Genomic DNA, 21456 nt, shown 5'->3' with positions numbered 1-21456 from the left:
GTTGATTGTTGGCAGACCAGACAACAGGTAATGGACAGATCCAAACTTATGTGTATCCAAAGCAGCATCTGGGATCTCCTTGTACATGTTGGCCATAGTGTTGTGGTATTTCTTCTTCTCAGCATATACATCCAAGTCAACCTCACTTTATTTTGGGGCATTGATCAACTGAGCCCATTCATCAACAGACAACTGGTACCTGGTACCCTCAGACATCCAAACGATCTTCCCATTTGGATAGAAATGGGCAGTGGAGTAGAACTGCATGATCAGCTCATCATTACACTTGGTGAGCTTCTGGGCAACAAATTCATCAACTCCACATGCCTTAAAACTTTCATACACTCCAGGATAGTGATCTTCATTATTCTGGATGTACTCCCAGTCTTCCCATCTCATATCACACACAATGGGCTTTTGTCAAGAAACACTATCTCATAGAAGTCATGTTGTGCCTTAGTGTGAAACCTGTAGTCCACATCAGTTCTTCTCCTGATAGCATATGGATCAGACTCTCTACATAGTCTCAATCCTGCATCCTTCCTGATTTTCATGTTTTCTGCAACTGGATGTGCACCATTGTGTTCAGGGATCTTGGGTTTCAGCTTCCTTAGCAGTTGAGTTTCATCTTATTCAGCAGCTTTAGGCACTGGGGCCTTGTTCTTTTCCTCAGCAGAAATGTTTCTAGTGCTTCTCTTGGGCTTCTGAGCTGGAGTAGCTGCCTTGGGAGCAGATTTCGGCTTAGATGGAGCAGCCCCTGATCTGATTGCATCTCCCATGAGCTTTTGAGATTTAGGTGCCGGTGCAGCATCCTCTTCCTCTTCATCATCATCTCTCATAATTGATGATCTGCCAAGCACTCTGGTAGTGGTCTTCTTGACCCTTTCCTTCCCTTTCTTTCCTTCTCCAACTACCTCTTCAGATGGCTTGGAGGTTTCAGCAGTGGATGCTCTGGTCTTAGACATGGGGACTCTCTTTGCTGGTGCCTTCTTATGCGTTCCTGGCTTGACTGTAGCAGCTGAGCCATACTCCTTTTTCATCACCTTTTTCTTGGAGCTGACTTCTTCCTCAACAACCACATAATCCTCATCCTTTGAATCTAAGGTCTTCTTCTTTCTTGTTCTGGTGGCTGCCTTTGGCAAGTTACTTGGTGTGCTCCTGCTGCCATCATCAGATGAACTGGAGAGACTAGTGCCCTCACTCAGTTGAACCTTCTCCTCAGACTTGTTCTTGCTATCACTTTGGTCAGACATCATGCAGGAAAACTGTCAGCAGACCCTGTGAATAGATTATAAATGAGGTAGAGTAGAAGAGCATCACAAAGTACAGGAGTTTTGCAAAAAGGATGACTTAAAAACTTAGTTTTAGTTCTTCACAGAAACCATTTCGGATCTACCGATTTGTAAACTTGGTGATACTGAAGCAGTTTTTGGAACCTAAACTAGTGAACTCGGTCAGACCGAGTCACAGTTCGGTGGCACCGAGACTGCTAGGGTTTCACAGAGAATTGAACTCGGTCACACCGATTTGCAATTTTCGGTCAAACCGAAAATGCGTGCGCTCTGGCTTAAGCCAAAATCGATGAGACCGATTCCTACAACTCGGTCGGTCCGAGATGAATTCGGCGGAGACCTAACCCTAAATTTTCAAATCAAAACTAATCTACGGAATGTTTTCGCTGGACAGGACGATTTCAATCGTTGCAAGAATCATGGCAAAGCAATGTGCTAAGAATCGGAGTTAAGGATTATCACAATGATCAAGTTCGTACCCTTGTTCAGTGATGAACTTCCTACGGCGGCAACGGCGGTGAAGATTTCCGTTGACGGCGGCGGAGACCAGCGGCGGGCAACGAGAGGACGATCCGGAGACCCAAGGAGGCAGTGTAGGTTATGCGCGGGTGAAGAGGTTCAGAAATTTTTTCAAATTTTGGACCGTCGGTATATATAACCTGATCTTGTCGGTGTGACCGAGTGTAACAACTCGGTGGCACCGAGATGCAAAACTGCAGGCAGTTACTGCAACTCGGTGTGACCGAAAGGTTCTAATCGGTTGCACCGAGATTGAAAACCATAGATCAACTTAGTGACTCAGTAGGACCGAAAAGGATGAATCAGTCAGACCGAGATACACAAAGAGGTTTTGGAAGTTTAAGTCTATGACGAATCGGGAACTCCGAGTGCTCCTCACACAGAGTGATTCGAATCTGACTTGTTTGAAATTTGTGATGTAGCATGAATAGAGTTTGAGACGAGAAAATCATAGATAGCTAGAGGGAGGTCTTAGGCATTCTTGTCCATCCATTTGGCAAAACAGAAAGAGCCAAACAATCAAAACAACAAATGGATTTCCTCGAATGAGTAAAACATGCAACCAACTTGCTCACACAATAAAATGGCAAATGAAATATGTGACAAAGCATGCACAAACACTCTAGCATCTATCAAGTAGTTTGGTGATGACTAGGTCATCTATATATGAGTATATTGACTTAGGAGTCAAATGAGAACATTTGATCATAGGTCATACTCATCGTTTAAGAACAAGTGGGGTTACCACTTTTACAAAAAGCATTGTTGTGTTCACACCATTAGAGTTGCTTTAGCTCAATTGGTTAGAGTAAAGCTCACCCTAGATGTGATATCCCCCCTAAGAAGGATAAACTAACCTTGGGTTTTGTCGATGATGACTTCATGTAGGTGTTGAAGATGTAGATGCTCAATGTTGATGTAGATCATTTGGAGCAATCCTTTGGAGTGAGTTGCACTTTCAATACCTACACGGGTTAGTCCCACAAGGAACAAATGAGGATATCCATAGACATAGAGTGATGTATACACAAGAAAACATTAGGTTACCTTGTCCCTTGTCTTACCAACAAGAGGGTTTGTGACTCCTTGAACTGGTGCAAGATATGGAAGTTGTTTGCACTTGTCCTCGCCAAAATGTTAAGAGTGAAGTATTGATACGTCCATTTTACATCAAGCTTTCATATCGATATTTATTGCATTATGGGATGTTATTTCACATTATGTCACAATACTTATGGCTATTCTCTCTTATTTTATAAGGTATACATAAATGAGGGAGAATGCCGGCAGCTGGAATTCTGGGCTGGAAAAGGAGCAAATATTAGAGACCTATTATGCACAACTCCAAAAGTCCTGAAACTCCACGGAATACCTTAAAATAAATAATGAAAAATCCTCGCCAAAGATGAAGACCAGGAGGCCCACACCCTTTCCATGAGGGTGGGGGGCGGGCGCGCCCCCCTACCTCGTGGGCCCCCTGGTGGCTCTCCGACGACCATCTTCTCCTATATGAAGTCTCTCGTCAAGAAAAAAAGGATAAGCAACCTTTGAAGGAAATATGCCCTAGAGGCAATAATAAAGTTATTATTTATTTCCTTATATCATGATAAATGTTTATCATTCATGCTAGAATTGTATTAACCGGAAACATAATAAATGTGTGAATACATAGACAAACAGTGTGTCACTAGTATGCCTCTACTTGACTAGCTCGTTGATCAAAGATGGTTAAGTTTCCTAACCATAGACATGAGTTGTCATTTGATTGATGGGATCACATCATTAGGAGAATGATGTGATTGACATGACCCATTCGGTTAGCTTAGCACACGATCGTTTAGTATGTTGCTATTGCTTTCTTCATGACTTATACATGTTCTTATGACTATGAGATTATGCAACTCCCATTTACCGGAGGAACACTTTGTGTGCTACCAAACGTCACAACGTAACTGTGTGATTATAAAGGTGCTCTACAGGTGTCTCCGAAGGTACTTGTTGGGTTGGCGTATTTCGAGATTAGGATTTGTCACTCCGATTGTCGGAGAGGTATCTCTGGGCCCTCTCGGTAATGCACATCACTTAAGCCTTGCAAGCATTGCAACTAATGAATTAGTTACGGGATGATGTATTACGAAATGAGTAAAGAGACTTTCCGGTAACGAGATTGAATTAGGTATTGAGATACCGACGATCGAATCTCGGGCAAATAACATAGCGATGACAAAGGGAAGAACGTATGTTGTTATGCGGTCTGACCGATAAAGATCTTTGTAGAATATGTAGGAGCCAATATGAGCATCCAGATTCCGCTATTGGTTATTGACTGGAGACGTGTCTCGGTCATGTCTACATAGTTCTCGAACCCGTAGGGTCCGCACGCTTAACGTTACGATGACAGTTATATTATGAGTCTATAGTTTTGATGTACCGAAGGTTGTTCAGAGTCCCATATGTGATCACGGACATGATGAGGAGTCTCGAAATGGTCGAGACATGAAGATTGATATATTTGAAGCCTATGTTTGGATATCGGAAGTGTTCCGGGTAAAATCGGGATTTTATCGGAGTACTGGGAGGTTACCGGAACCCCCCCGGGAATCAAATGGGCCTTAGTGAGCCTAGGTGGAAGAGAGGAGAGGAGGCAAGGGCTGGTCGCGCGCCCCTCCCCCCTAGTCCGAATAGGACAAGGTGAGGGGCGCGGCGCCCCCTTCCTTCCTTCTCCTCCACTACTTCCCCCTCAAGTCCTAATCCAACTAGGAAAGGGTGCGAGTCCTACTCCCAGTGGGAGTAGGACTCCTCGTGGCGCGCCCTCTCCCTTGGCCGGCCACATCCCCCTTGCTCCTTTATATACGGGGGTAGGGGGGCACCCTAGAGACACAACAATTGATCATTGATCTCTTAGCCGTGTGCGGTGCCCCCCTACACCATAGTCCACCTCGATAATACTGTAGCGGTGCTTAGGCGAAGCCCTGCATCAGTAGAACATCAACATCGTCACCACGCAGTCGTGCTGATGAAACTCTCCCTCAACACTCGGTTGGATCGGAATTCGAGGGACGTCATCGGGCTGAACGTGTGCTAAACTCGGAGTTGCCGTACGTTCGGTACTTGATCGGTCGGATTGTGAAGATGTATGACTACATCAACCGTGTTGTGCTAACACTTTCGCTTTCGGTCTACGAGGGTACGTGGACAACACTCCCGTTGTTATGCATCACCATGATCTTGCGTGTGCGTAGGAATTTTTCTGAAATTACTACGTTCCCCAACAGTGACATCTGAGCCTGGTTTTATGCGTTGATGTTATATGCACGAGTAGAACACAAGTGAGTTGTGGGCGAAAGAAGTCATACTGCTTACCAGCATGTCATACTTTTGTTCGACGGTATTGTTGGACATTACGCGTACGCTTACGCGAGACTGGTTCTACAGACATGCTTTGCACATAGGTGGTTGGAGGGTGTTAGTTTATCCAACTTTAGTTGAACCGAGTGTGGCTACGCCCGGTCCTTGCGAAGGTTAAAACAGCACCAACTTGACAAACTATCATTGTGGTTTTGATGCGTAGGTAAGAATGGTTCTTGCTAAGCCCGTAGCAGCCACGTAAAACTTGCAACAACAAAGTAGAGGACGTCTAACTTGTTTTTGTAGGGCATGTTGTGATGTGATATGGTCAAGACATGATGCTAAATTTTATTGTATGAGATGATCATGTTTTGTAACCGAGTTATCGGCAACTGTTAGGAGCCATATGGTTGTCGCTTTATTGTATGCAATGCAATCGCCTTGTAATGCTTTACTTTATCACTAAGCGGTAGCGATAGTTGTGGAAGCATAAGATTGGCGAGATGACAACGGTGCTACGATGGAGATCAAGGTGTCGCGCCGGTGACGATGGTGATCATGACGGTGCTTCGGAGATGGAGATCACAAGCAGAAGATGATGATGGCCATATCATATCACTTATATTGATTGCATGTGATGTTTATCTTTTATGCATCTTATCTTGCTTTGATTGATGGTAGCATTATAAGATGATCTCTCACTAAATTTCAAGATAAAAGTGTTCTCCCTGAGTATGCACCGTTGCCAAAGTTCGTCGTGCCCAGACACCATGTGATGATCGGGTGTGATAAGCCCTACGTCCATCTACAATGGGTGCAAGCCAGTTTTGCACACGCAGAATACTCAGGTTAAACTTGACGAGCCTAGCATAGGCAGATATGGCCTCGGAACACTAAGACCGAAAGGTCGAGCGTGAATCATATGGTAGATATGATCAACATAGTGATGTTTACCATTGAAAGCTACTCCATTTCACGTGATGATCGATTATGGTTTAGTTGATTTGGATCACGTGATCACTTAGAGGATTAGAGGGATGTCTTTCTAAGTGGTAGTTCTTAAGTAATATGATTAATTGAACTTAAATTTATCATGAACTTAGTACCTGATAGTATCTTGCTTGTCTATGTTTGATTGTAGATAGATGGCCCGTGCTGTTGTTCCGTTGAATTTTAATGCGTTCCTTGAGAAAGCAAAGTTGAAAGATGATGGTAGCAATTACACGGACTGGGTTCGTAACTTGAGGATTATCCTCATTGCTGCACAGAAGAATTATGTCCTAGAAGCACCGCTAAGTGCCAGGCCTAGAACCGGGACTTCAACGACGTTTTGAATTTCATGGAGCATATGAGATGTTCCAGGAGTTGAAGTTAATATTTCAAGCAAATTCCCAAATTGAGAGATATGAAGTCTCCAATAAGTTCTACAGCTGCAAGATGGAGGAAAATAGTTTTGTCAGTGAACATATACTCAGAATGTCTGGGTACGATAATCACTTGACTCAGCTGGGATTTAATCTTCCGGTTGATAGTGTGATTGACAGATTTCTTCAATCACTGCCACCAAGCTACAAGAGTTTCATGATGAACTATAATATGCAAGGGATGAATAAGACAATTCCCGAGCTCTTCGCAATGCTAAAGGCTGCGGAGGTAGAAATCAAGAAGGAGCATCAAGTGTTGATGGTCAACAAGACCACTAGTTTCAAGAAAAAGGGTAAAGGGAAGAAGAAGAAGGGGAACTTCAAGAAGAACAGCAAGCAAGTTGCTTCTCAGGAGAAGAAACCCAAGTCTGGACCTAAGCCTGAAACTGAGTGCTTCTACTGCAAGCAAACTGGTCACTGGAAGCGGAACTGCCCCAAGTATTTGGCGGATAAGAAGGATGGCAAGGTGAACAAAGGTATATGTGATATACATGTCATTGATGTGTACCATACTAGAGCTCGCAGTAGCACCTGGGTATTTGATACTGGTTCTGTTGCTAATATTTGCAACTCGAAACAGGGACTACGGATTAAGCAAACACTGCCAAAGGACGAGGTGACGATGCGCATGGGAAACGGTTCCAAAGTCGATGTGATCACGGTCGGCACGCTACCTCTACATCTACCTTCGGGATTAGTATTAGACCTAAATAATTGTTATTTGGTGCCACTGTTGAGCATGAACATTATATCTGGATCTTGTTTGATGTGAGGCGGTTATTCATTTAAATCAGAGAATAATGGTTGTTCTATTTATATGAGTAATATCTTTTATGGTCATGCACCCTTGAAGAGTGGTCTATTTTTGATGAATCTCGATAGTAGAGATACACATATTCATAATGTTGAAGCCAAAAGATGCAGAGTTGATAATGATAGTGCAACTTATTTGTGGCACTGCCGTTTAGGTCATATCGGTATAAAGCGCATGAAGAAATTACATACTGATGGAATTTTGGAACCACTTGATTATGAATCACTTGGTACTTGCGAACCATGCCTCATGGGCAAGATGACTAAAACACCGTTCTCTGGTACTATGGAGAGAGCAACAAATTTGTTGGAAATCATACATACAGATGTATGTGGTCCAATGAATGTTGAGGCTCGTGGCGGATATCGTTATTTTCTCACCTTCATGGATGATTTAAGCAGATATGGGTATATCTATTTAATGAAGCATAAGTCTGAAACATTTGAAAAGTTCAAAGAATTTCAGAGTGAATTTGAAAATCATCGTAACAAGAAAATAAAGTTTCTATGATGTGATCGTGGAGGAGAATATTTGAGTTACGAGTTTGGTCTACATTTGAAACAATGCGTAATAGTTTCGCAACTGACGCAACCCGGAACACCACAGCATAATGGTGTGTCCGAACGTCGTAATCGTACTTTACTAGATATGGTGCGATCTATGATGTCTCTTACTGATTTACGGCTATCGTTTTGGGGTTATGCTTTAGAGACGATCGCATTCACGTTAAATAGGGCACCATCGAAATCCGTCGAGACGACGCCTTGTGAACTATGGTTTGGCAAGAAACCAAAGTTGTCGTTTCTGAAAGTTTGGGGCTGCGATGCTTATGTGAAAAAGCTTCAATCCTATAAGCTCGAACCCAAATTGGAGAAATGTGTCTTCATAGGATACCCAAAGGAGACTGTTGGGTACACCTTCTATCATAGATCCGAAGGCAAGACATTCGTTGCCAAGAATGGATCCTTTATAGAGAAGGAGTTTCTCTCGAAAGAAGTGAGTGGGAGGAAAGTAGAACTTGATGAGGTAACTGTACCTGCTCCCTTATTGGAAAGTAGTACATCACAGAAATCGGTTTCTGTGACACCTACACCAACTAGTGAGGAAGTTAATGATGATGATCATGAAACGACAGATCAATTTGCTACTGATCTTCGTAGATCAACCGGAGTATGATCCGCACCAGAGTGGTACGGTAATCCTGTTCTGGAAGTCATGCTACTAGATCATGATGAACCTACGAACTATGAAGAAGCGATGGTGAGCCCAAATTCCGCAAAATGGCTTGAAGCCATGAAATCTGAGATGGGATGCATGTATGAGAACAAAGTGTGGACTTTGGTTGACTTGCCCGTTGATCGGCAAGCAATTGAGAATAAATGGATCTTTAAGAAGAAGACTGACGCTGACGGTAATGTTACTGTCTACAAAGCTCGACTTGTTGCAAAAGGTTTTCGACAAGTTCAAGGGATTAACTACGATGAGACCTTCTCACCTGTAGCGATGCTTAAGTCTGTCCGAATCATGTTAGCAATTGCCGCATTTTATGATTATGAAATATGGCAGATGGATGTCAAAACTGCATTCTTGAATGGATTTCTGGAAGAAGAGTTGTATATGATGCAACCGGAAGGTTTTGTCGATCCAAAGGGAGCTAACAAAGTGTGCAAGCTCTAGCGATCCATTTATGGACTAGTGCAAGCCTCTCGGAGTTGGAATAAATGCTTTGATAGTGTGATCAAAGCATTTGGTTTTATATAGACTTTTGGAGAAGCCTGTATTTACAAGAAAGTGAGTGGGAGCTCTGTAGCATTTCTGATATTATATGTGGATGACATATTGCTTATTGGAAATGATATAGAATTTCTGGGTAGCATAAAGGGATACTTGAATAAGAGTTTTTCAATGAAAGACCTTGGTGAAGCTACTTACATATTGGGCATCAAGATCTATAGAGATAGATCAAGACGCTTAATTGGACTTTCACAAAGCACATACCTTGACAAAGTTTTGAAGAAGTTCAAAATGAATCAAGCAAAGAAAGGGTTCTTGCCTGTGTTACAAGGTGTGAAGTTGAGTAAGACTCAATGCCTGACCACTGCAGAAGATAGAGATGAAATGGAAGATGTTCCCTATGCTTCAGCCATAGGGTCTATCATGTATGCAATGTTTTGTACCAGACCTGATGTGTGCCTTGTTATAAGTCTAGCAGGGAGGTACCAAAGTAATCCAGGAGTAGATCACTGGACAGCGGTCAATAACATCTTGAAGTACCTGAAAAGGACTAAGGATATGTTTCTCATTTATGGAGGTGACAAAGAGCTCATCGTAAATGGTTACGTTGATGCAAGCTTTGACACTGACCCGAACGGTTCTAAATCGCAAACCAGATATGTGTTTACATTGAACGGAGGAGCTGTCAGTTGGTGCAGTTCTAAAAAAAGCGTCGTGGCGGGATCTACATGTGAAGCAGAGTACATAGCTGCTTCGGAAGCAGCACATGAAGGAGTCTGGATGAAGGAGTTCATATCTGATCTAGGTGTCATACCTAGTGCATCGGGTCCAATGAAAATCTTTTGTGACAATACTGGTGCAATTGCCTTGGCGAAGGAATCCAGATTTCACAAGAGAACCAAGCACATCAAGAGACGCTTCAATTCCATCCGGGATCTAGTCCAGGTGGGAGACATAGAAATTTGCAAGATACATACGGATCTGAATGTTGCAGACCCGTTGACTAAGCCTCTTCCACCAGCAAAACATGATTAACACCAATGCTCCATGGGTGTTAGAATCATTATTGTGTAATCTAGATTATTAACTCTAGTGCAAGTGGGAGACTAAAGGAAATATGCCCTAGAGGGAGTAATAAAGTTATTGTTTATTTCCTTATATCATGATAAATTTTTATTATTCATGCTAGAATTGTATTAACTGGAAACATAATACATGTGTGAATACATAGACAAACAGAGTGTCACTAGTATGCCTCTACTTGACTAGCTCGTTGATCAAAGATGGTTAAGTTTCCTGACCATAGACATGAGTTGTCATTTGATTGACGGGATCACATCATTAGGAGAATGATGTGATTGACATGACCCATTCCGTTAGCTTAGCACATGATCATTTAGTATGTTGCTATTGCTTTCTTCATGACTTATACATGTTCCTATGACTATGAGATTATGCAACTCCCGTTTACCGGAGGAACACTTTGTGTGCTACCAAACATCACAACGTAACTGGGTGATTATAAAGGTGCTCTACAGGTGTCTCCGAAGGTACTTTTTGGGTTGGCGTATTTCGAGATTAGGATTTGTCACCCGATTGTCGGAGAGGTATCTCTGGGCCCTCTCGGTAATGCACATGACTTAAGCCTTGCAAGCATTGAAACTAATGAGTTATTTGCGGGATGATGTATTACAGAACGAGTAAAGAGACTTGCCGGTAACGAGATTGAACTAGGTATTGAGATACCGACGATCGAATCTTGGGCAAGTAACATACCGATGACAAACGGAACAACGTATGTTGTTATGTGGTCTGACCGATAAAGATCTTCGTAGAATATGTAGGAGCCAATTTGAGCATCTAGGTTCCTCTATTGGTTATTGACCGGAGACGTGTCTCGGTCATGTCTACATAGTTCTCGAACCCGTAGGGTCCGCACGCTTAACATTACGATGACAGTTATATTATGAGTTTATATGTTTTAATGTACCGAAGGTTGTTCGGAGTCCCGGATGTGATCACAGACATGACGAGGAGTCTCAAAATGGTCGAGACAAGATTGATATATTGGAAGCCTATGTTTGGATATCGGAAGTGTTCCGGGTAAAATCGGGATTTTACCGGAGTACCGGGAGGTTACCGGAACCCCCTCCCCCCGGGAATCAAATGGGCCTTAGTGGGCCTAGGTGGAAGAGAGGAGAGGAGGCAAGGGATGGCCGTGCGCCCCTCCCCCTAGTCCGAATAGGACAAGGAGAGGGGGGTGGCGCCCCCCTTCCTTCCTTCTCCTCCACTCCTTCCCCCTCAAGTTCTAATCCAACTAGGAAAGGGGGGGAGTCCTACTCCCAGTGGGAGTAGGACTCCTCCTGGCGCGCCCTCTCCCTTGGCCGGCCACACCCCCCCTTGCTCCTTTATATACGGGGGCAGGGGGCACCCTAGAGACACAACAATTGATCATTGATCTCTTTGCCGTGTGCGGTGCCCCCCTCCACCATAGTCCACCTCGATAATACTGTAGCGGTGCTTAGGCGAAGCCCTGCGTCGGTAGAACATCAACATCATCACCACGCCGTCGTGCTGACAAATCTCTCCCTCAACACTCGGTTGGATCAGAGTTCGAGGGACGTCATCAGGCTGAACGTGTGCTGAACTCGAAGGTGCCATACGTTCGGTACTTGATCGGTCGGATCGTGAAGACGTACAACTACATCAACCTCGTTGTGCTAACGATTCTGCTTTCGGTCTACGAGGGTACATGGACAACGCTCTCCCCTCTCGTTGCTATGCATCACCATGATCTTGCGTGTGCGTAGGAAATTTTTTGAAATTACTACGTTCCCCAACAACCTTTCAGGACGAAACTCCGCCGCCACGAGGCAGAACCTTGGCGGATCCAATCTAGTGCTCCGGCAGAGCTGTTCTGCCAGGGAAACTTCCCTCCCGGAGGGGGAAATCATCGCCATCGTCATCACCAACGCTCCTCTCATCAGGAGAGGGCAATCTCCATCAACATCTTCATCAGCACCATCTCATCTCAAAACCCTAGTTCATCTCTTGTATCCAATTCTTGTCTCCAAGTCCGGGATTGGTGCTAGTAGGTTGCTAGTAGTGTTAATTACTCCTTGTAGTTGATGCTAGTTGGTTTAATTGGTGGAAGATCATATGTTCAGATCCTTTATGCATATTATTACCCCTCTGATTATGAACATAAATATACTTTGTGAGTAGTTACGTTTGTTCCTGAGGACAAGGGAGAAGTCTTGCTATTAGTAGTCATGTGAATTTGGTATTCGTTCGATATTTTGATGAGATGTATGTTGTCTAGCCTCTAGTGGTGTTATGTGAACGTCGACTACATAACACTTCAGCATTATTTGGGCCTAGAGGAAGGAATTGGGATGTAATAAGTAGATGATGGGTTGCTAGAGTGACAGAAGCTTAAACCCTAGTTTATGCGTTGCTTCATAAGGGGCTTATTTGGATCCATATGTTTCATGATATGGTTAGGTTTACCTTAATACTTTTGTTGTAGTTGCGGATGCTTGCAATAGAGGTTAATCATAAGTGGGATGCTTGTTCAAGTAAGAACAACACCCAAGCACCGGTCCACCCACATGTCAAATTATCAAAGTAACGAACGCGAATCATATGAACATGATGAAAACTAGCTTGACGATATTCCCATGTGTCCTTGGGAGCGCTTTTCCTTATATAAGAGTTTGTCCAGGCTTGTCCTTTGCTAGAAAAAGGATTGGGCCACCTTGCTGCACTTTATTTACTTTTGTTACTTGTTGCTCGTTACAAATTATCTCATCACAAAACTATCTGTTACCACTTATTTTAGTAGTTGCAGAGAATACCTTGCTGAAAATAGCTTATCATTTCCTTTTGCTCCTCATTGGGTTCGACACTTTTACTTATCGGAAGGACTACGATAGATCCCCTATACTTGTGGGTCATCAAGACTCTTTTCTGGCGCCGTTGCCGGGGAGTGAAGCGCCTTTGGTAGGTGGAATTTAGTAAGGAAAATTTTATATAGTGTGCTGAAATTTACTGTCACTTGTTACTATGGAAAGTAATCCTCTGAGGGGCTTGTTTGGGGTATCTTCACCCCGACCAGTAGAGCAAAGAGTTGCTCCTCAACCTACTAAACCTATTGAAAATGAAATTCCTTATCAGTATCCTTCGGGTATGATAGAAAAACTGCTAGCTAATCCTTTTACAGGAGATGGAACAAAGCATCCTGATGAACACCTAATATATGTGGATGAAGTTTGTGGATTATTTAAGCTTGCAGGTATACCCGATGATATTTCTAAGAAGAAGGTCTTCCCTTTATCTTTGAAGGGATACACATTGGTATGGTATAGGCTATGTGATGATATGAGATCATGGAATTATAGAAGATTGAAATTGGAATTTCATCAAAAGTATTACCCTATGCATCTTGTTCATCGTGATCGCAATTATATATATATATATATATTTTTTTGGCCTCGTGAAGGAGAAAGCATCGCTCAAGCTTGGGGGAGGCTTAAATCAATGTTATATTCATGCCCCAATCATGAGCTTCCAAGAGAAACAATTCTTCAAAAAAATTATGCTAGGCTTTCTGAAAATAATTGCACCATGCTCGATACTTCTTGTGCTAGCTCTTTTATGATGAAGACTATTGGATTTAGATGGGATTTATTGGATAGAATTAAACGCAACTCCGAAGATTGGGACCTCGACAATGGTAAGGAGTCAGGTATGACACCTAAGTTTGATTGTGTTAAATCTTTTATGGATACAAATATTTTCCGTAAGTTTAGCACTAAATATGGACTTGATTCTGAAATAGTAGCTTCTTTCTGTGCATCTTTTGCTACTTATGTTGATCTCCCTAAGGAGAAGTGGTTTAAATATAATCCTCCCATAGAAGTAAAAGTAGCTACACCTATTAAAGTTGAAGAAAAGACTGTCACTTATAATGATCCTATTGTTCCTACTTGTTATGTTGAGAAACCACCTTTCCCTGTTAGGATAAAGGATCATGCTAAAGCTTCAACTGTGGTTCGTAAAAGCAATATTAAAACATATACACCTCCTGAGCAAGTTAAAGTAGAACCTAATATTGCTATTGTTAAAGAGCTCTCGTTTGATAATATTGATGGGCTTGTTATTCAGTTCTGCGGTGAAACTGCTAGAATTGCTAAACCTTGTGCTAAAGATAAACATAGACATGTGGTTGGCAAGCCTGTTATTTCTGTTAAAATAGGAGAACATTGTTATCATGGCTTATGTGATATGGGTGCTAGTGCTAGTGTTATACCTTATGACTTGTATAAAGAAATCAAGCATGAAATTGCACCTGCTGAGTTAGAAGATATTGATGTCACAATTAAACTTGCTAATAGAGATACTATTTCAGCAGTGGGAATTGTTAGAGATGTTGAAGTCTTGTGTAGGAAAACTAAATATCCTGATGACTTTCTTGTTCTTAGTTCCCCACAAGATAGCTTTTGTCCCATTATATTTGGTAGACCCTTCTTGAACACTGTTAATGCTAAGAAAGACTGCAAAAAGAATGTTGTTACTATTGGCTTGGATGATATGACTCATGAATTTAATTTCTCTAAATTTAGTAAACAGCACCGTGAAGAAGAATTTCCTAGTAAGGATGAAATTATTGGTCTTGCTTCTATTGCCGTACCTCCTAGTGATCCTTTAGAACAATATTCGCTAGACCATGAGTGTCAGTGGGAACGACACCTATGGGATCACAAGAATCCCTACTACAGTTGCGGGGCGCGGCGTTGTGAGAAGAGCGGATCAAACAGATAGCACACGGTTTGTTTATCCAGGTTCGGGCCGCGGGGATGCGTAAAACCCTACTCCTGCTTTGGTGGATTGTATATCTGTGTTCTTGAGCTAGCTATGGGGCGTGAGGAGCTCAAAAGGCCGAATCCCCCTCCTGGTCGCCTCGGGCCTCCTTCTATAGGAAAGGGGGTGCCACAGTAGCACCAGGAGGTGGAAAGGGAACAGTGATGCGAGGTTATCCCTCGCATTACATGACAAGGAGCATTTAATGCGTCTTGCCTAGGTGTCCTTGCTTTATTGTGGACGGGGGAGAGCCCTGTCTCGAGCGTCGCCGCTCCCTCTCGTGTCGACACGCGCCCTGGAGAGCGGCGCCCGTGGTGCCATGTAGGCAGGCAGGAAGCTGAGGTGGCGCAGTGGTGGGTCTCCATGAAGATCTGCATGCCGCCACGCAGGTGCCTGCCCAGCTGGTTGGGTCGGCAGCTGCATGCGAACGACGGTGGAGGTTTGACTGGCGTGGGCCTGATGGTGGCCCAACGGGTGTTTTTGCCAAGGGCCTTACCGGGGCCCCGGCAAGGGTCTTGCCGTGGCGCCTACTGTCATACCCGGCAAGGCTCTTGTCGGGGGCCTTGTGGTCCTCCTTGGCTAGGATCCTGCCAAGGATCATCATCTTCTGAAGGGTGTATCTGATCTCAAATGTCTTCACAAAGATCTGCATGCCACCACGGGGATGTCTCCCGAATCCTTGCCCCATGGGGGCAGTGGACTCAAGGGTGACTCACTCCGTAGGTGTGGGGCGAGCTACCACGGCAAGGGTCTTGCCGGGTTTGCTAAGCCCGCCTCCCGGCAAGGATCTTGCAATGCTGCTTCGGCTTCTGGAGTCCACTCCATCAGGCCCGCCTTTTTCAGGATCTTGAAAAAGGGAAGGGCGCGCTCGGCAGACTTGGAAATGAATCTTGCAAGCCGACGCACATCCTTGATTCGCTTGGGTGCTTCAATCTGCTCTATAGCTTTGATCTTGTCCGGATTGGCCTTTATCCCACGCTGTGACACAAAGAACCCAAGAAGCTTGCCAGACGGGACGCCAAAGACGCACTTCTCATGGTTCAGCTTGAGATTGATCTTGCGCAGGTTTGCAAATGTTTCTTGCAAATCCGGTATGAGGGTTGCCCTGTCCTTGGTTTTGACCACTATGTCATCCATATAAGCTTCCATATTTCTATGGAGCTGGGGTTCAAAACCAATCTGGACCTCCCTTGCAAACGTCGAACCAGCACTCTTCAATCCGAAAGGCATCCGCATGAAACAATACGTTCCACATGGGGTGATGAATGCTGTTTTCTCTTCGTCTTCTCTTGTCATGAAGATCTGGTGGTAGCCGGAGTAGGCATTGAGGAATGACAACAAATCACACCCAGCTGTGGAGTCAACAATCTGGTCGATGCGCGGCAACGGGAAGGGGTCCTTAGGACAAGCCTTATTGATATCTGTGTAATCAATACACAACCTCCACCTCCCATTAGCCTTGCGCACTACGACCGGATTGGCCAACCACGTTGGATGGAGCACTCCTCTTACCAAACCCGCTGCTTCCAGTTTCCGGATCTCCTCTGTGATGAACTCTTGTCGTTCCAAAGCTTGCTTTCTGACCTTCTGCTTGACGGGCCGCGCATGAGGACAGACAGCAAGGTGCCGCTCAATCACCTCCCTGGGAACGCCGAGGATGTCGGAAGCTTGCCATGCAAACACATCGACATTCGCTCGCAGGAAGGTGACGAGTGCGTCTTCCTATTTGTCGTCAAGGGTGGAGCTTATGGTGAAAGCCCCTCCCGTGCCGTCCTCATTGACAGAAACCTTCTTGGTTCCCGGCGGTATGGCCCTGGGCTTCTTGTTTCCACCGGTGGAGCTCTCTAGCACGTCCTCGACGGGAGCGCTACACTCCGAAGAGGTGCGCTTGCCGGAGTGGGTATCCGAGGTCTCACCGGTCTTCTTCTTCTTCCCTCCCGGGGTCCCAGCGGCAGGAGCAAGTGCCTTAGTGGCCGCAGCTGCTGCAACTGCTTGCTGGTATAGTTGGTCAGCGCAAATCAGCGCATCTTTCTTATCGGAGGGGATGGTGATGATCGTCACAGGTCCTGGCATCTTCAGGGTGTTGTAGGCGTAGTGTGACGCCGCCATGAACTTGGCCAGCGATGGGCGGCCAAGGATCCCGTTGTAGGGCAAGGAGATCTTGGCAACATCAAACATGATCCTCCGTCCTGTAGTTCAGATTGCTTCCAAAAGTCACGGGCAGCATGACCTTTCCCTTAGGTTGGCTTCTTCCCGGGTTAACCCCCTAAAACGTGCCCGTCTCCTCGAGGTCTCCATCAGGAATCTGCAGTTTCTTGATCACGACAGGCGAGATCAAGTTCAGACCAGCCCCGCCATCGACTAGGATCTTTGTCACCTTGAGGTTGCGTATTGTTGGTGAACCTCAATGTCAAAAATGATAGGTGTGCTGGACCACTTCAACGGCCTTTGGGCATCAAACGACGGCTCTGCCGCTGTAATCTCTCGCGCCCACTGTTTAAGCTGGCAGTGAGAAGTATGCAGTGAGGCGCTGCCGTCGATGCACATGGCCACTGTAGCTTTCTGAAACTCCTAGTCGCCGGATTCATCGTCCTCTTTGTGATCGTCGTCTTCTGGCTTTTTGTCACGGCCCCGGGCGGGCCTCTCCTGTAGTTTATCCTTGCCGCAACGGCCCGCCTGGTCGTCACGCTTCTTGCCGGACCCCTCAGCACCGTCCTGGCCCTTCTCCTTGTCCCGCCTCTCATATTCATCCCTCTGCTTCTCAGCGAGGAGCTCAACCTGTCGGCAGTCTTGGAGAGCATGGCCTTTGGTGCGATGGATCTTGCAGTATCGCTTGTCGGAGTTCCCCGGCTTCTCGGCAACCGCCAAGGCCCGGCAGACGACACATCCAGCAATTTCCTTGCCGGGGTCATCTGCCTTGGTTTTCTTGGTGGAGCCGGTGTCACCAGATCCCTCGATGGCAAGCACGGCTTTACCTTTGCGCTTCCTGTTGCGACGCCAGCCCTTCTTCGCCAGGGCGGCAGTATCTTCATTTGAGGAGTCAGTTTCCACGCCGGCGTCTTCGCTGGGGTACTTCCTTCCCTCTTCCGCCCAGGCACATCTATCAGCAAGAACATAGAGTTCTGCTACATCTTTCACCTTGTTCATTGCTAGCTCTTCGCGCATCTTGCGGTTATGCACGTTCTGATGGAACGCGTTGATGATGGCGGCAGGGTGAACATCAGGGATATTGTACTGTATCCGGCTGAACCTCTGTATATACTTGCGGAGACTCTCGCCTCCCTTCTGGGGAATGACGTGCAGGTCGCTCGCTTGGCCATGGGCTTGGTGGCCTCCAGTAAAGGCGCCCACAAACTCATGGCACAAATCCGACCAGGAGGAAATAGAGTCTACCAGCAAGTGCATCAACCATGACATGGCGTTGGGTTTAAGAGCCAACGGAAAGTAATTCGCAAGCACCTTATCATCGCGGGCTCCGACAGCTTGCATCGCAATGGTGTAGATGCTGAGGAACTCGGACGGGTGGGTCTTGCCGCTGTACTTTTCGCCCACGTCAGGTTTGAAGGCGTGGTGAGTGGGCCACTGGAATTGCCGCAGCTCACGGGTAAAAGCCGGACAGCCTACCTCATAAGGTAGGCCTCTAGGGCTCTCCGGTGCCGGGTGGTTCACAGCAGGCCCTGCTCGCCTGTCTGACTGGTGGCACGCTCCGTGCCGGCGCTCGATAGTGGTTCGAGTGTCTTCATGTTCTCATTCCCGAAGGACTTGGCGCTGGTCGCAGTGGGTCCACGGGTCGGACAACGCTATGGAGATTTCGTCGCCCGCAACATCGCGACGGGCTGGCATCCGCGGTACCGGGCAAGGAGGAGACGAGTGCACCATGGTCGCGGCGCCGCCGGCTTTCCTGCCACTGGTGTGTGGGACTCCATCGGAGCATCGACCCGGGGGCTCCACCGGACTCGGTTCGTCTTTGTTAGCCACCGCAACAAGGCTTCGGATAGTGGCTCTCCATTCGTCGAGTTTCCTCGTAGTGGGAGGAAAATCAAGGAGCAACTGCGCGCGCTAGGGCTTCTGCTGGCGTTGGTGGCAGCGAAACCTGCACGGATCGGGATGTGCTTCGACTTCTGACCATGTCAGAAGGAGCTCTATCACGACCCCGCGGTCGCATGCCATCTTCACCAGCGCCTGGCGAGCGGGCAGGTCTTCTACCTCCCGGGAGTGGCGCTCGGGGCTCTTCCCGCGGCGACGCCCGGGGTCTTCGGTGTGGTTGCGCCCGGGGTCTTCGGTGTGGTCGGCGCCGGCATGGGAGTCTTGGAGGACCTCGCATTGCCTTCGGGCGGGGCGGTAGCGATCTTGGAAGGCCCCGCGCCACCTGCGGATGGCCTAGCTCCGTCTTTGGATTCGGCGGCGTGCGGCCCGTTACCAGGCGCACGAACATCGCCGCCTCCGAAATTCCGGATGCTGGGACGGTGTTGGTGTTCGCGAACGGCGCCCCGTGTCCTTTCTGCGACCGGTCCGCTGCTCGCCCGCGTCGGGACGAGATGTCCAGCCTCCGACGGGCCAACCGCCACCGTCGACTCCTTCTTGGGCGCCATGACGATGAAGAAGCGCCGAACTAACTGCTAAAGCCGATTCTCACAACTGCGACCCCTACCTGGCGTGCCAAAGATGTTGGTGGGAACGACACCTATGGAATCACAAGAATCCCTACTATGGTTGCGGGGCGCGCGGTCGTGAGAAGAGCAGATCAAACAGATAGCACACGTTTCGTTTATCCAGGTTCGGGCCGCGGGGATGCGTAAAACCCTACTCCTACTTTGGTGGATTGTATATCTGTGTTCTTGAGCTAGCTATGGGGCGTGAGGAGCTCCAAAAAGCCGAATCCCCCTCCTGGTCGCCTCAGGCCTCCTTTTATAGGAAAGGGGGTGCCACAGTAGCACTAGGAGGTGGAAAGGGAACAGTGATGCGAGGTTATCCCTCGCATTACATGACAAGGCGCATTTAATGCATCTTGCCCAGGTGTCCTTGCTTTATCGGGGATGGGGGAGAGCCCTGTCTCGTCCGTCGCCGCTCCCTCTCGCGTCGACACACGCCCTGGCCAGCGGCCCGCGGTGCCATGTAGGCAGGCAGGAAGTTGAGGTGGCGCAGTGGTGGGTCTCCACGAAGATCTGCATGCCGCCACGCAGGTGCTTGCCCAGCTGGTTGGGTCGGCAGCTGCATGCGAACGGCGGTGGAGGTTTGACTGGTGTGGGCCTGATGGCGGCCCAATAGGTGTTTTTGGCAAGGGCCTTGCCGGGGCCCCGGCAAGGGTCTTGCCGTGGCGCCTGCTGTCATCCCCGGCAAGGCTCTTGCCGGGGGCCTTGTGGTCCTCCTTGGCTGGGATCCCGCCAAGGATCATCATCTTCTGAAGGGTGTATCTGATCTCGAATGTCTTCACAAAGATCTGCATGCCACCACGGGGATGTCTCTCAAATCCTTGCCCCATGGGGGCAGTGGACTCAAAGGTGACTCACTCCGTAGGTGTGGGGCGAGCTGCCACGGCAAGGGTCTTGCCGGGTTTGCTAAACCCGCCTCCCGGCAAGGATCTTGCCGGGGGGTCCGCTTTGTCCCCTTTGCTCTTTCTGGTCTTGGTCTTGGCATCGTTCTGATTCTCTTGAGCTCCAGCCTTACCTTGGCTCACCTCCCTTGCCTTGCTAAGTGTGGTGGTGCCCGTGGCTCAGACTGCCCGTGCACAGTTATAGGGGTACAAAAAGTGTACCCCTCTTTTTGTACACCGACAGTGCGAATGATTTGTTTATGAATGAAAGAAGGGAAATAGATGAAGTATTCTTTAAACAGGAACCTATTCCGACACACAATTTGTCTGTTGAAATCCTAGGGGATCACCCTCCACCTAAGGGTGATCCCGTGTTTGTGCTTAAATCGTTGCCTGATAACCTTAAATATGCTTATCTTGATGAAAAGAAGATATATCATGTTATTATTAGTGCTAACCTTTCAGAGCATGAAGAAGAAAGATTATTCAAAACTCTGAGGAAGCACCGTGCTGCTATTGGATATACTCTTGATGATCTTAAGGGCATTAGTCCCACTCTATGTCAACATAAAATAAATTTGGAAGTAGATGCCAAACCAGTTCGTGATCCTCAACGACGTCTGAATTCTAAAATGAAAGAAGTGGTAAGAAAAGAAATACTAAAGCTTCTGGAGGCAGGTATAATTTATCCCGTTGCTGATAGTCAGTGGGTAAGTCCTGGTCATTGTGTCCCTAAGAAGGGAGGTATTACTGTTGTTCCTAATGATAAAGATGAATTGATTCCACAAAGAATTATTACAGGTTATAGGATGGTAATTGATTTCTGCAAATTAAATAAGGCTACTAAGAAAGATTATTACCCCTTACCTTTTATCGATCAAATGCTAGAAAGATTATGCAAACATACACATTACTGCTTTTTAGATGGTT

The sequence above is a fragment of the Triticum aestivum genome, chromosome 2A, assembly GCF_018294505.1.
Source record: "Triticum aestivum cultivar Chinese Spring chromosome 2A, IWGSC CS RefSeq v2.1, whole genome shotgun sequence".
In the NCBI taxonomy this organism is placed as follows: domain Eukaryota; kingdom Viridiplantae; phylum Streptophyta; class Magnoliopsida; order Poales; family Poaceae; genus Triticum; species Triticum aestivum.
This window is presented reverse-complemented; position numbering follows the sequence as displayed.